We start from the raw sequence: 16,253 nt of genomic DNA, 5'->3' as shown, positions 1-16,253 counted from the left end.
AATAATATTAATATTAATACTAATACTAATAATAATAATAATAATAATAATAATAATAATAATAATAATAATAATAATAATAATAATAATAATAATAATAATAATAATAATAATAATAATAATAATAATATATTCATATATAGAGATGTCGAGAGAGAGGAATGAATTTGGAACCAGATCTCGACTTCAATTTATAGACTTGGTTTGGAACCGAGTGTCATGTAAATACACCATACGTTGCATGATGTCATGTAAAATAATGCGTTCACTTTACTTAACTTGTGACTAGTCCATATTCACGTGATTTCCTTACCGACACATTTGAAACATTATTTTATATAAATAATTATTTAATTTAAGTAATTAATTATATATTATATTATATTTACGTGCATGGTAAAAATATAATTTTTGTTCAAATGACTCGTACGTTGTCACTCGACTCATGTACCACTTTCGGTTTTTCGAGCGCACTTTCGTACATTTAGAAAATTAGCCTTTTACGTTTAGTGACTCGTACCATTATCAAAATTTAGCTTTTGTCATTGATAAAATACTTTATTAAAAATGTGACTTATATAATTGAGTGTTGTGGTCATTTGCTTCTATAAATCAGTGGCTCGTTGTTTATCAAAATATATTATTTTAAATTAGGACGTTTTATGACTAAGTTAAAATATATTTATTTTTATTTAGAATTGCAAGTTTGTACAATATATATATGTTTGAAATATTTATCTAATGATATAATATTTAGTCTTTCAAAACCAATTACATTTCAAAGTTCGGTTGATATAATTTAACTCGTTTTTTAATAATAGTAGTTATTTTACCAAGTAATGTTTTCAATATGAAAACTAACTAGTTGATTATCAAGGGACGCGAGCCAATCAAAGTAAGGTACACTTTTGAAATTTAAACGGAAATGATTACTAACTTTTGACTAACTCTCGTTAATGACACTTTTGTAAACCACTTTTACCAAATATTCCGGATACCGTTAAAAAGGAAAGGTTTTCTAAATCAAAGTGGACCTCTTAACAGAGACTTGTAATCCTAATTCAATGTAACTGTTAAATCAATCACTTGATAATATCTTCTAATTCCATTGATAATTATTTTAAATATATTTTGAAATAAATACATTCATGTATCGTATTATACATCTAATACTTTGTTAACATTTTCAAGTTATAATATATACACATATAGATATATAATCATATCCGTTCATATAATGGTTCGTGAATCATTGGAATTTGGTCGAGGTTAAATGAATGTATGAACATAGTTTAAAATCCTTGAGATTCAATTTAACAAACTTTGCTTATCGTGTCGGAATAATATAAAGATAAAGTTTAAATTTGGTCGAAAAATCCCGGGTCGTCACAGTACCTACCCGTTAAAGAAATTTCGTCCCGAAATTTGTTTGGGATGGTCATGATTAATAATAGATATGTTTTCATGACGCATACGAGCTGAAAATTTGAGTTTTATCATCATTGAGCAATACAGATAAAACAATTTGATTTTGTGAAGAGTACGAGTGAAGTTATCACAAAAGAGTGAATTGAGTAAGTGTAGATTCGTCATATCTTTTGACGTAGATAGGATGGATTTCCAGAGTTTAAGGGATTTGGAGAAAATCTTCATAATAAGATTTGATTCTTCGATAATCAAGGAAATTAGGATCTGCTTTAAATGCGATCATCTGTTGTGATTGCTATGTCGAATATTTTACTATAAATCCACCTTCTTCATTTCCTTTTAACTTACACCTTCCATTCTTTCTCTCTCAACTTATACTTTAAAGTATTCATCAATATGCTCCATCCAGTTTTACTTCTTGATATATTCCTAACCTTCATATCAGTCATTCTTCTTTTTCATTTACCGCCGGAAGAATCTATTTATTTCTACTATACACTTGGTTTTATAGTGTTTTTAGTTCTCCCGTGTCTTTATATTGCTATATGCATCGATATATACAGTTTATAATTTCTGGGTGGTTGTTGGATTTTATATCTTCTCTTATATTTCGATGTCCCTGCTTCTGTCTCCCATAATCATTGCCATCCACAGTTAATGTTCCGTTATATTTGCTGCGATTTATACTCTAATTTTCTATTTCGGAGTTTTGTCCTTTCGTTTCTTCTTCTTGCGATTAAGCATCGTTTGTAATGGTCCAGAGTTCGTAGATATAATTTTCGGAATGAACATTGTTAATGTTCTAAGAAGGAAATCGTAATGGCATGATCTTGACTTGTCAAATTACCAGAATACCCTGGAAAAGATCGAATCATCAAGAAATATTTTCTTGATATTTTAGAGGTTAAATATAATACAAGAGTCGTGTAACATGGCACATGATGACGTTATGATCTGTGAATCATCATGTTTTATTTAGAAACTCAGCATGACTTTCTGTAATATAATCACATTGATCAAGTGTCATTATATTATACTAACTCATGCTTCAGTTCCCAACACTACTTCGAAACATTCATAATTTAAACTCGAAAGTTTCAGAATTTAGAAACTAAAATAGTTTCTTTTATGATGTAATACAGATAGTGCGAAGATGTAAATGATTTCAGATAAGAATAACTATAAAACTATCTTTAGAATTATGGAGGATATTTATAATGAAAGATACGATGATATCTTAGAGTTTCTAATATCAGAGGATGATGAAAAATATTGTCCGTAGGGGTTTAGAGTCATGAGCAAGATATTTGCTAAGGATTTCAGCAGACACTGAATCATTTGGATTCTTTGAATGTAGGTTTCGTCCTTGTGATTTATCCACAGCCTCCTTCATACTTTGCTTAATCCGCTTTCCAGTTCCAAATCTTCTCTTTTTCTGAGCTTTACCAACACACTATTCTTTATCATCAAACTTTTTAGTGTTAAGATCGTTTACAGTTTTTGCTGCTTCGTCGGCATTTTCAAAATTCAGAGTATTGATTTGTAGACTGGGTGCTTTTTAGAATTTCAAAATGGAAGATCATAATTCTGAGATATAAATGTTATATGTATACATAGAACTGTTGATGTAAAAACGCCGCGAGATTTCAAAATACTGATTGCTAATTCCTGATGATTCATATGTAAATTCTTGTTACAAAATGCAGATGAGTAATTGATGGGGTTTTGATAAATATAAAGATTTTTCGGAAAATCAAAGATCAGTGAAGTTGTTGGTAAGTTTATTGCTAATGTGGTGGAATATGAAAGGTTCCCCAGTAAAAATGGCGAAAGGGCAACATATCTATCGAGGTTATAATAAGGCTGTTTTGACTGAAAATTCGAAGTTGACTTGCTGGAGCTGTGACAAAATTGACTGCTTTGGAGAGGAATTGAAAAGTTATTTTAGCTAATAAATGCCAAAGGGTTTGACACAAATACGTGTTAAATTATTACTTTGGTTTCAAGAGTTTTTCAGGTACATAACCGTGGGTAACATGTGGTTGGATCATCATCTCGATTGTTTATTATTTGAAGTGCCTTCAGGAATTTTGAGGGGTTTGAACACCGAATGTAATCATTAATATACATATGATGTTCTTGCACAGTTTTGAAGTCAAAGTGTAGCTTTGAAAGATGTAAGAATCTAAGAGTGATGATTTTGGTTATATCTCGAGTTGAATTCAGAGGTTTCGAAATCAGAATATGTAGTTGAATTCGAATGAGTATGGTTGTTTTGATTTCTATGAAAGAATGTATATTGTTGTGAAAGTATTGAGTATAATTGATGATTTGCTGAATCAGATTCGAAGAATGTAACATATTAATTGTGAATTTATATATCTCTCGGGTATTACCTACCCGTTAAAAAAAAAATTCACATTTACTATTTTGTACCAAAAGAATTTTATTACAGTCTTTATGAAAATATATATATTTTCTTCATATGTAACATAGATTTAATGAGTTAATATTAAATTAAACTCATTTAATTTACGGCTGAAATTAGAATTGAGTAATCCCTAAAACTTTAGAAATTACATAAATATTTCTTCAATAATATTGAAATTATGAATCAATACTTCGTTATTTGTTGATGCACGATGTTTGGTGTTTGTGGAATTCTTGTGAACTTCGCAAGGTACGAATGATGTTATTGGAAAAGTTTCGAGTACATCGATGATGAAAGTGTAAAATCAAATATATACTTGATTTATTATGAATTGGAATTTGTTGAATTGAGACAGAGATTGTAGTTAACGATAGTTAAGTTGCGGGCGATGGACATACATTATTGCATATTTGTAAGATGAATTAACCGAGTAGTTAAGATTCACACACAATAGCTTAGCACAGAAAGATTTATTTTTATTTAAAAATATATATATATATAATATACATATAATTTCTTCAGAGGGAATGAGTTAATTCTTCATAACTCATTGATACAATATACGCGTTATTGATTCGTAATGATGTCCACAGTGATTCTTGAACTGACGGAGTTTGTGATGTTATAGGTGTTGTTGATTCTGATGTTGACTGTACTGACGATGCTGGTGACGCTGATGGTACTGTTGATGTTGTTGGTAAAACAAGTTTAGCTTGTTAATCACACACCATTTTTGTCAGGGTTTCTACTCTTCCTTCTATCATTTTGGTTCGCTTAACAGATTTATGGTTAGGGCTAGATTAGATAATCTCTAAGACTTTAGAGATTATATAATCGCCGCGGAATGTTTCTCCAATGAAGTTATGAATTAATACTTCGTCAGTTATTATTGTTGGTAGTCCTTGGTATCTATGGTGCGTATGACGTTGATGCTCGTGGAACAGATTGTGAAGTTGAGGTTTACGACGCGGTTTTGGTTGGGGTTGGTAATGGTACTGTTGGCGTTGATGATGGTGGTACTGGTTATGTTGCTGATGCTGCTGCTGGTGTTTGTAACCTTTGCACCATGTTCTCCAAAGCCACTACCCGAAGCTCGTTGACTTCTTCTATTACACCGTGGTGATTGTTGGTTCGGACGAGCGGATAAATAAAATCTAGAATTTGATGTAGTATATAATCGTGACGAGATACCCTGGAAATGAGAGAGAAAATGGTGTCTCGAACAGGTTCGTCGGTAAGTGCTTCAGGTTCTTCGCCAAGAGGGCAATGTGGTGGATGGAAAGGATCGCCTTCTTCTTGTTTCTAATGATTGAGGAGGCTACGAACCCATCCCCAATTCATCTAGAATAGGTGATGACTGATTAGTTGATCCATTCCGGTCACACTGCTTTCGAAGCTTGAGTGAGATTCCATTTCGGAATCCGAGTGACTTGTACTGATGACAAATTCCATTTCGTACGATTGGATAAAGGATTTTTCGATATAAAATGATTTTCCGGCTATCGGGTGGTATTCTATTTACATAGGATATCTATATATATAGATCAAAAGATTTTGTAGATTACGGAGGAATTTGCGGGATATGTCAGGCAAAGTTTAAAGTAACAGATACGATAAGATATGATTTAGCAGGTACGCTAAGATATGAATTTTGTCTATACACTACTCATGAAATTAATGTAGCAAGACGTGTCTAGACTAATAATGATAAGCAGGTAATTTCCTAAGGATGATAAGCAGATGATTTCCGACTAGAAATGATAAGCAAAACTTTTCACATAATGCATCCTAACGACTTATCAGTTAGACACACTAAAGCAGACCTAATTCGCTAAGACCACCGCTCTGATACCAACTGAAAGGACCCGTTCGTATACATTATAAACGATTCACAATAGTTGATTACATCGCGAGGTATTTTACCTCTATATGATACATTTTACAAACATTGCATTTGTTTTTAAAAGACAAACTTTCTTTACATTGAAAATTGTCAGGCATTTATACCATTTCATAATATCCACTGTCCAACTATAAATTGACTTAATAATAATCTTTGATGAACTCAATGACTCGAATGCAATGTTCTTGAAATATGCTATGAAAGACTCCAAGTAATATCTTGAAAATGAGCAAACGCATAGCGGAAGATTTCTTTCAATCCTGAGAATAAACATTCTTTAAAGTGTCAACCAAAAGGTTGGTGAGTTCATTAGTTTATCATAATCATTCATTTTCATCATTTTAATAGACCACAAGAATTTCATTTTCAGTTCTCATAAATATACGTCCCATGCATAGAGACAAAAATCATTCATATGGATTGAACACCTGGTAACCGACATTAACAAGATGCATATAGAATATCCCCATCATTCTGGGACACCCATCGGACATGATAATTTTGAAGTACTAAAGCATTCCAAATTCCAGAATGGGGCTTGTTGGGCCCGATAGATCTATCTTTAGGATTCACGTCAATTAGGGGGTCTGTTCCCTAATTCTTAGGCTACCAAGTTTAAAAGGGGCATATTCGGCTTCGATCCATTCAACCATATAATGTAGTTTCGATTACTTGTGTCTATTTCGTAAAACATTTATAAAAGCAGCGCATGTATTCTCAGTCCCAAAAATATATATTGCAAAAGCATTTAAAAAGGGAGCAAATGAAACTCACCATACTGTATTTTGTAGTAAAAATACATATAACGTCATTGAACAAGTGCAAGGTTGGCCTCGGATTCACGAACGTATCAATATTGAGGTTCAATATTGCAGGAAAGGTACGTAGACGCAACGGAGATGATAAACACTAGATTGACCTCGCGAGCATACCCATGAACCATACCCATCACCTCCATAGCTATAACCCATAATTTCCTGAACTCTATCCCGCTCCAAAAACCCGGTTTGAAATAATTCGCTCATGACCTCGTCGTAGTATTTTATGTATAATACTAATAATATTAATATTAATACTAATAATAATAATAATAATAATAATAATAATAATAATAATAATAATAATAATAATAATAATAATAATAATAATAATAATAATAATAATAATAAAAATAATAATAAAAATAATATATATTCATATATAGAGATGTCGAGAGAGAGGAATGAATTTGGAACCAGATCTCGACTTCAATTTATAGACTTGATTTGGAACCGAGTGTCATGTAAATACACCATACGTTGCATGATGTCATGTAAAATAATGCGTTCACTTTACTTAACTTGTGACTAGTCCATATTCACGTGATTTCCTTACCGACACTTTCGAAACATTATTTTATATAAATAATTATTTAATTCAAGTAATTAATTATATATTATATTATATTTACGTGCATGGTAAAAATATAATTTTTGTTCAAATGACTCGTACGTTGTCACTCGACTCATGTACTACTTTCGGTTTTTCGAGCGCACTTTCGTACATTTAGAAAACTAGCCTTTTATGTTTAGTGACTCGTACCATTATCAAAATTTAGTTTTTGTCATTGATAAAATACTTTATTAAAAATGTGACTTATATAATTGAGTGTTGTGGTCATTTACTTCTATAAATCAGTGGCTCGTTGTTTATCAAAATATATTATTTTAAATCAGGACGTTTTATGACTAAGTTAAAATATATTTATTTTTATTTAGAATTGTAAGTTTGTACAATATATATATGTTTGAAATATCTATCTAATGATATAATATTTAGTCTTTCAAAACCAATTACATTTCAAAGTTCGATTGATATAATTTAACTCGTTTTTTAATAATAGTAGTTATTTTACCAAGTAATGTTTTCAATATGAAAACTAACTAGTTGATTATCAAGGGACGCGAGCCAATCAAAGTAAGGTACACTTTTGAAATTTAAACGGAAATGATTACTAACTTTTGACTAACTCTCGTTAATGACACTTTTGTAAACCACTTTTACCAAATATTCCGGATACCGTTAAAATGGAAAGGTTTTCTAAATCAAAGTGGACCTCTTAACAGAGACTTGTAATCCTAATTCAATATAACTGTTAAATCCATCACTTGATAATAACTTCTAATTCCATTGATAATTATTTTAAATATATTTTGAAATAAATACGTTCATGTATCGTATTATACATCTAATACTTTGTTAACGTTTTCAAGTTATAATATATACACATATAGATATATAATCATATCCGTTCATATAATGGTTCGTGAATCATTGGAATTTGGTCGAGGTTAAATGAATGTATGAACATAGTTTAAAATCCTTGAGATTCAATTTAACAAACTTTGCTTATCGTGTCGGAATAATATAAAGATAAAGTTTAAATTTGGTCGGAAAATCTCGGGTCGTCACACCTTACCCCACAAAGCATACAAGGGTTACAACCAACACATAAGCAACATACATAACTACACTACAGTCGAAGTCCACTATACTAAAATGTATATATATATATATATATATATATATATATATATATATATATATATATATATATATATATATATATATATATATATATATATATATATATGTATATATATATATGTATATATATATATATGTATATATATATATGTATATGTATATATGTATATATATGTATATATATATATATATATATATATATATATATATATATATATATATATATATATATATATATATATATATTCAACTAAATAGTATAAGGATTCTAGAACATACCGTTGTTCACATCATAAGCAGTATTTGTATCGGCAACCATCTGATAAGCTCTTGCTTCTGTCGTAGGTGGATTCTTTCTTTTCTGCCCTACCGGAGAACCAGAAGACCCACCTACTGATCCCAATCGCGCTCCTGGCCCCGCTCCAGAACCTGATCCTCTTACATACGGGCACTGAGCTGACCTATGCCCCACTTGATGAAATTTCCAACATACATCCTCTTGGAACGAACACATCTGAATCTCATGCCCCACAATTCTACATCTTAAACATCTTTTGGTTGAATCTGAACAAGGACCACTATGAGATGATCTACAACTATAACACCAAGAATTTTGACTTGATGTTGACCCCCTCTGTTCTGACCCACTTTTGTGTTTCAACTTAACAGACTTCTTTGACTTAGACTCAGACTGACTCATCACCTAATCTTGTTGTGGCATCACATAACCTACCATTCTGTTTCTTGCTGTTCTGACATCATCTTCTACCATCTTGGCCATAAAAAATGCTTGCAATAACGTCATCGCCATCATAACCTTTGTTCGGTACTCTGGTAAAATTATATTAACAAAATGCTGAATTCTGGACTGTTCATCTGGAACCCACTTGTAGTGACCCGAACTTTTCCATGTTTATATATATTAATTGAGATTGATATTTACATGATTAAATGTTTCCAACATGTTAAGCAATCAAACTTGTTAACACTTGATTAATTGAAATATGTTTCATATAGACAATTGACCACCCAAGTTGACCGGTGATTCACGAACGTTAAAACTTGTAAAAACTATATGATGACATATATATGGATATATATATAGTTAACATGATACTATGATAAGTAAACATATCATTAAGTATATTAACAATGAACTACATATGTAAAAACAAGACTACTAACTTAATGATTTTTAAACGAGACATATATGTAACGATTATCGTTGTAAAGACATTTAATTTATATATATCATATTAAGAGATATTCATACATGATAATATCATGATAATATAATAATTTAAAATCTCATTTGATATTATAAACATTGGGTTAACAACATTTAACAAGATCGTTAACCTAAAGGTTTCAAAACAACACTTACATGTAACGACTAACGATGACTTAATGACTCAGTTAAAATGTATATACATGTAGTGTTTTAATATGTATTTATACACTTTTGAAAGACTTCAATACACTTATCAAAATACTTCTACTTAACAAAAATGCTTACAATTACATCCTCGTTCAGTTTCATCAACAATTCTACTCGTATGCACCCGTATTCGTACTCGTACAATACACAGCTTTTAGATGTATGTACTATTGGTATATACACTCCAATGATCAGCTCTTAGCAGCCCATGTGAGTCACCTAACACATGTGGGAACCATCATTTGGCAACTAGCATGAAATATCTCATAAAATTACAAAAATATGAGTAATCATTCATGACTTATTTACATGAAAACAAAATTACATATCCTTTATATCTAATCCATACACCAACGACCAAAAACACCTACAAACACTTTCATTCTTCAATTTTCTTCATCTAATTAATCTCTCTCAAGTTCTATCTTCAAGTTCTAAGTGTTCTTCATAAATTCCAAAAGTTATAGTTTCATAAAATCAAGAATACTTTCAAGTTTGCTAGCTCACTTCCAATCTTGTAAGGTGATCATCCAACCTCAAGAAATCTTTGTTTATTACAGTAGGTTATCATTCTAATACAAGGTAATAATCATATTCAAACTTTGGTTCAATTTCTATAACTATAACAATCTTATTTCAAGTGATGATCTTACTTGAACTTGTTTTCGTGTCATGATTCTGCTTCAAGAACTTCGAGCCATCCAAGGATCCATTGAAGCTAGACCCATTTTTCTCTTTTCTAGTAGGTTTATCCAAGGAACTTAAGGTAGTAATGATGTTCATAACATCATTAGATTCATACATATAAAGCTATCTTATTCGAAGGTTTAAACTTGTAATCACTAGAACATAGTTTAGTTAATTCTAAACTTGTTCGCAAACAAAAGTTAATCCTTCTAACTTGACTTTTAAAATCAACTAAACACATGTTCTATATCTATATGATATGCTAACTTAATGATTTAAAACCTGGAAACACGAAAAACACCGTAAAACCGGATTTACGCCGTCGTAGTAACACCGCGGGCTGTTTTGGGTTAGTTAATTAAAAACTATGATAAACTTTGATTTAAAAGTTGTTATTTAGAGAAAATGATTTTTATTATGAACATGAAACTATATCCAAAAATTATGGTTAAACTCAAAGTGGAAGTATGTTTTCTAAAATGGTCATCTAGACGTCGTTCTTTCGACTGAAATGATTACCTTTACAAAAACGACTTGTAACTTATTTTTCCGACTATAAACCTATACTTTTTCTGTTTAGATTCATAAAATAGAGTTCAATATGAAACCATAGCAATTTGATTCACTCAAAACGGATTTAAAATGAAGAAGTTATGGGTAAAACAAGATTGGATAATTTTTCTCATTTTAGCTACGTGAAAATTGGTAACAAATCTATTCCAACCATAACTTAATCAACTTGTATTGTATATTATGTAATCTTGAGATACCATAGACACGTATACAATGTTTCGACCTATCATGTCGACACATCTATATATATTTCGGAACAACCATAGACACTCTATATGTGAATGTTGGAGTTAGCTATACAGGGTTGAGGTTGATTCCAAAATATATATAGTTTGAGTTGTGATCAATACTGAGATACGTATACACTGGGTCGTGGATTGATTCAAGATAATATTTATCGATTTATTTCTGTACATCTAACTGTGGACAACTAGTTGTAGGTTACTAACGAGGACAGCTGACTTAATAAACTTAAAACATCAAAATATATTAAAAGTGTTGTAAATATATTTTGAACATACTTTGATATATATGTATATATTGTTATAGGTTCGTGAATCAACCAGTGGCCAAGTCTTACTTCCCGACGAAGTAAAAATCTGTGAAAGTGAGTTATAGTCCCACTTTTAAAATCTAATATTTTTGGGATGAGAATACATGCAGGTTTTATAAATGATTTACAAAATAGACACAAGTACGTGAAACTACATTCTATGGTTGAATTATCGAAATCGAATATGCCCCTTTTTATTAAGTCTGGTAATCTAAGAATTAGGGAACAGACACCCTAATTGACGCGAATCCTAAAGATAGATCTATTGGGCCTAACAAACCCCATCCAAAGTACCGGATGCTTTAGTACTTCGAAATTTATATCATATCCGAAGGGTGTCCCGGAATGATGGGGATATTCTTATATATGCATCTTGTTAATGTCGGTTACCAGGTGTTCACCATATGAATGATTTTTATCTCTATGTGTGGGATGTGTATTGAAATATGAAATCTTGTGGTCTATTGTTACGATTTGATATATATAGGTTAAACCTATAACTCACCAACATTTTTGTTGACGTTTAAAGCATGTTTATTCTCAGGTGAATATTAAGAGCTTCCGCTGTTGCATACTAAAATAAGGACAAGATTTGGAGTCCATGTTTGTATGATATTGTGTAAAAACTGCATTCAAGAAACTGATTTCGATGTAACATATTTGTATTGTAAACCATTATGTAATGGTCGTGTGTAAACATGATATTTTAGATTATCATTATTTGATAATCTACGTAAAGCTTTTTAAACCTTTATTTATGAAATAAAGGTTATGGTTTGTTTTAAAAATGAATGCAGTCTTTGAAAAACGTCTCATATAGAGGTCAAAACCTCGCAACGAAATCAATTAATATGGAACGTTTTTAATCAATAAGAACGGGACATTTCAGTTGGTATCAGAGCGTTGGTCTTAGAGAACCAGAATTTTACATTAGTGTGTCTTATCGAGTTTGTTAGGATGCATTAGTGAGTCTGGACTTCGACCGTGTTTACTTGAAAAATGATTGCTTAACAAATTTTGTTGGAAACTATATATTTTTAACATGTGAATATTATGTGATATATTAATCTCTTAACGCGTTTGATATTATGTGATAGACGTATACCTCTAGAACAAGTCCCATTGACTCACCTAATAATAATGAAGAGTCAAATGTAAATTGGAATGATTCGTGGACTGATTCACAAGTTCCCGAAGAGGAACCGGAAGAAGAGTCGGAACCGGAAGAAGAATCGGAACCGGAAGAAGAATCGGAACCGGATGAAGAAATAGAACCGGTGGGGGAAATAATAAAACGGTTAAGTAAAAGAAAATCCTCAACCAACCGACCAAGGTTAATTATGGTCAATGGTGTTTCCGCCAAGGAAGCAAAATATTGGGAGGATTACCAATTCTCCGATGAATCGGATTCCGACGAGAATTCCGATGATGTTATAGAAATTACCCCAACTGAATTTAAAAAGGCAAAAGAAAATAATAAGGGAAAGGGCATAAAAATAGAGAAATCTAATTCCAACCCCGATGAACTTTATATGTATCGTCAACCCCCGAAGTCCTTAAGTTGTAACAATGACCCGGGAACCTCTAAACCACCAGGTTTTTCTAAACCAATGTGGATCACGACGGCTCGTATTAGGGAAACATCATATATCCCTAGAAACTTGGCAAAACGAACCAAAACCGAAGAAGAAGAAACAAGCGAGTCGGAATAAGATAGTTGTATTCGTGTGGTGTAATATATGTAATATAGTGTGCTTATGCTTTATGATATATGTAAAAATTGCTTGTATTAATAAGTATTTTTTTTTATGAATCTAACTCTTGTCTATTTTACAGTATAAAAACACAAAATGGATAGACAACCCAATATTTTAAGAGACCTACCCGGAGACATGATTGATGAAATCTTGTCTAGAGTCGGTCAGAATTCTTCGGCACAACTATTTAAGGCGAGATCAGTTTGTAAGACATTCGAAGAACGTTCCAAGAATGCCTTGGTTTATAAAAGGCTTTCGTTCGGAAGATGGGGGATATCACATTGGGAAATCCATAAGTTACGATGTGTTTACTTTGACGCATATATTGCGGGGAACCCAAATGCTATTTTACGCAATGGGTTAAGAAATTATTTTGACTCAATATATCCGAATATTGGACTTCGTGATTTAGAAAAAGTGGCTAACATGCAACATAAAGAAGCATGTTATGCTTACGGATTAGTAATGTTCGCTTCTCACCAAAGTGAGAACAAGAACATCGGGCTACAACTATTAAACAAAACGTTTCCACAAGTGACGGAGTCGGTAATTGGGGTAAGAAATGAGGTTTTTAGATTGTTACGGGACTGTTGGACATTACGTAACCCTCGTCCCTTTGACGACATTACAACACGCTGTCTTATCAACGGCCATAACGGTTATGTTGCACAAGACCAAGGATGGGAAGTAATCCTAGTAAAACCAGAATGCATGACTTGTTTCTGGACGTATGAATTACGTGTCTTTATTGCCTTTGCTGAACGACTTGTGTACTAGCTAGAATTATCTTTACAACCATCTTGTATCAAATTTATTGTGTGCTATATTTCATGCTATATGTAAAATAAGCGGTATTGTAAGTTTGTAAAATATTGTGTAAAAGTTTGAACGCGAAATATTATTATAATCAGTTTTTCATATAGAATTGTAGTAGTTGAATTGTATATTAGCTACTAAGTATGAACTTAACGGGTAGGTACTACCCGAATTTAAACTTATAAAACGCTAATATGAAGAAAAAGCTTTTATAAATGAGTTCATATTATGCTACGAAATACTATTAACTACTCTTAATATTCTGTATGATTAACTTGTTCCATTTGACTATTTTGAAGGAAATGGCACCGACTACTCGACACACCGTGAATATGAATGAAGAGGAATTCCGTACTTTTCTAGCTTCAAACATAGCCGCAGTACAGGCTGCGCTACATACCAACAATAACCTTGGATCTAGCAGTACAGGAAATCGTGTAGGATGCACCTACAAAGAATTCACTGCCTGCAAACCTTTGGAATTTGATGGAACCGAAGGACCGATCGGATTGAAACGGTGGACCGAGAAGGTCGAATCGGTGTTTGCCATAAGTAAGTGTACTGAAGAGGACAAAGTAAAGTACGCTACGCATACCTTCACAGGTTCTGCGTTAACATGGTGGAATACCTATCTAGAGCAAGTGGGACAAGACGATGCGTACGCACTACCGTGGTCAGCATTCAAGCACTTGATGAACGAGAAGTACCGTCCCAGAACCGAGGTCAATAAGCTCAAGACAGAACTTAGAGGGTTACGAACCCAAGGATTTGATATTACCACGTACGAAAGACGATTCACAGAATTGTGCCTATTGTGTCCGGGAGCATTCGAAGATGAGGAAAAGAAGATCGACGCGTTTGTGAAAGGATTACCGGAAAGAATACAAGAAGATATAAGTTCACACGAGCCCGCCTCCATACAACAGGCATGTAGAATGGCTCACAAACTCATGAACCAGATTGAAGAAAGAATTAAAGAACAGACTGCTGAAGAGGCCAATGTGAAGCAAGTCAAAAGAAAGTGGGAGGAAAACGGTGATAAGAATCACCAATACAACAACAACAGCAATTACAACAATAATAGCAACAATTATCCCAACAATCGCAACATTAATCGCAACTACAACAAACGGCCCAACAACAACAACAACAACAACAACAGCAACTACAACAATCATCCCAACAACAATAATAACCGCAACAACAACAACAATCAGAAGCAGCTATGCCAAAGGTGTGAAAAGAATCACTCGGGGTTCTGCAGCAAATTTTGCAACAAGTGTAAAAGAAATGGTCATAGCGCGGTGAAGTGTGAGGTCTACGGACCAGGGGTTAATAGAACGAAAGGAACAAATGGTGTCGGAACGAGTAATTGTGGAGCAAGTAGTGTCGGAGCAAGTTATGCCAATGTAGTTTGTTATAAATGTGGAAAACCGGGCCACATTATTAGAAATTGCCCGAACCAGGAGAACACGAATGGACAAGGCCGTGGAAGAGTTTTCAATATTAATGCGGCAGAGGCACAGGAAGACCCGGAGCTTGTTACGGGTACGTTTCTTATTGACAATAAATCTGCTTACGTTTTATTTGATTCGGGTGCGGATAGAAGCTATATGAGTAGAGATTTTTATGCTAAATTAAGTTGTCCATTGACGCCTTTGGATAGTAAATTTTTACTCGAATTAGCAAATGGTAAATTAATTTCAGCAGATAATATATGTCGGAATCGAGAAATTAAACTGGTTAGCGAAACATTTAAGATTGATTTGATACCAGTAGAGTTAGGGAGTTTTGATGTGATAATCGGTATGGACTGGTTGAAAGAAGTGAAAGCGGAGATCGTTTGTTACAAAAATGCAATTCGCATTATACGAGAAAAAGGAAAACCCTTAATGGTGTACGGAGAAAAGGGCAACACGAAGCTACATCTTATTAGTAATTTGAAGGCACAAAAACTAATAAGAAAAGGTTGCTATGCTGTTCTAGCACACGTCGAGAAAGTACAAACTGAAGAAAAGAGCATCAATGATGTTCCCGTCGCAAAAGAATTTCCTGATGTATTTCCGAAAGAATTACCGGGATTACCTCCACATCGATCCGTTGAATTTCAAATAGATCTTGTACCAGGAGCAGCACCAATA

The sequence above is a fragment of the Rutidosis leptorrhynchoides genome, chromosome 2, assembly GCF_046630445.1.
Source record: "Rutidosis leptorrhynchoides isolate AG116_Rl617_1_P2 chromosome 2, CSIRO_AGI_Rlap_v1, whole genome shotgun sequence".
NCBI classification, from domain to species: domain Eukaryota; kingdom Viridiplantae; phylum Streptophyta; class Magnoliopsida; order Asterales; family Asteraceae; genus Rutidosis; species Rutidosis leptorrhynchoides.
The sequence above is the reverse complement of the archived record's forward strand: the minus strand, read 5'-3'. Positions refer to the sequence as shown.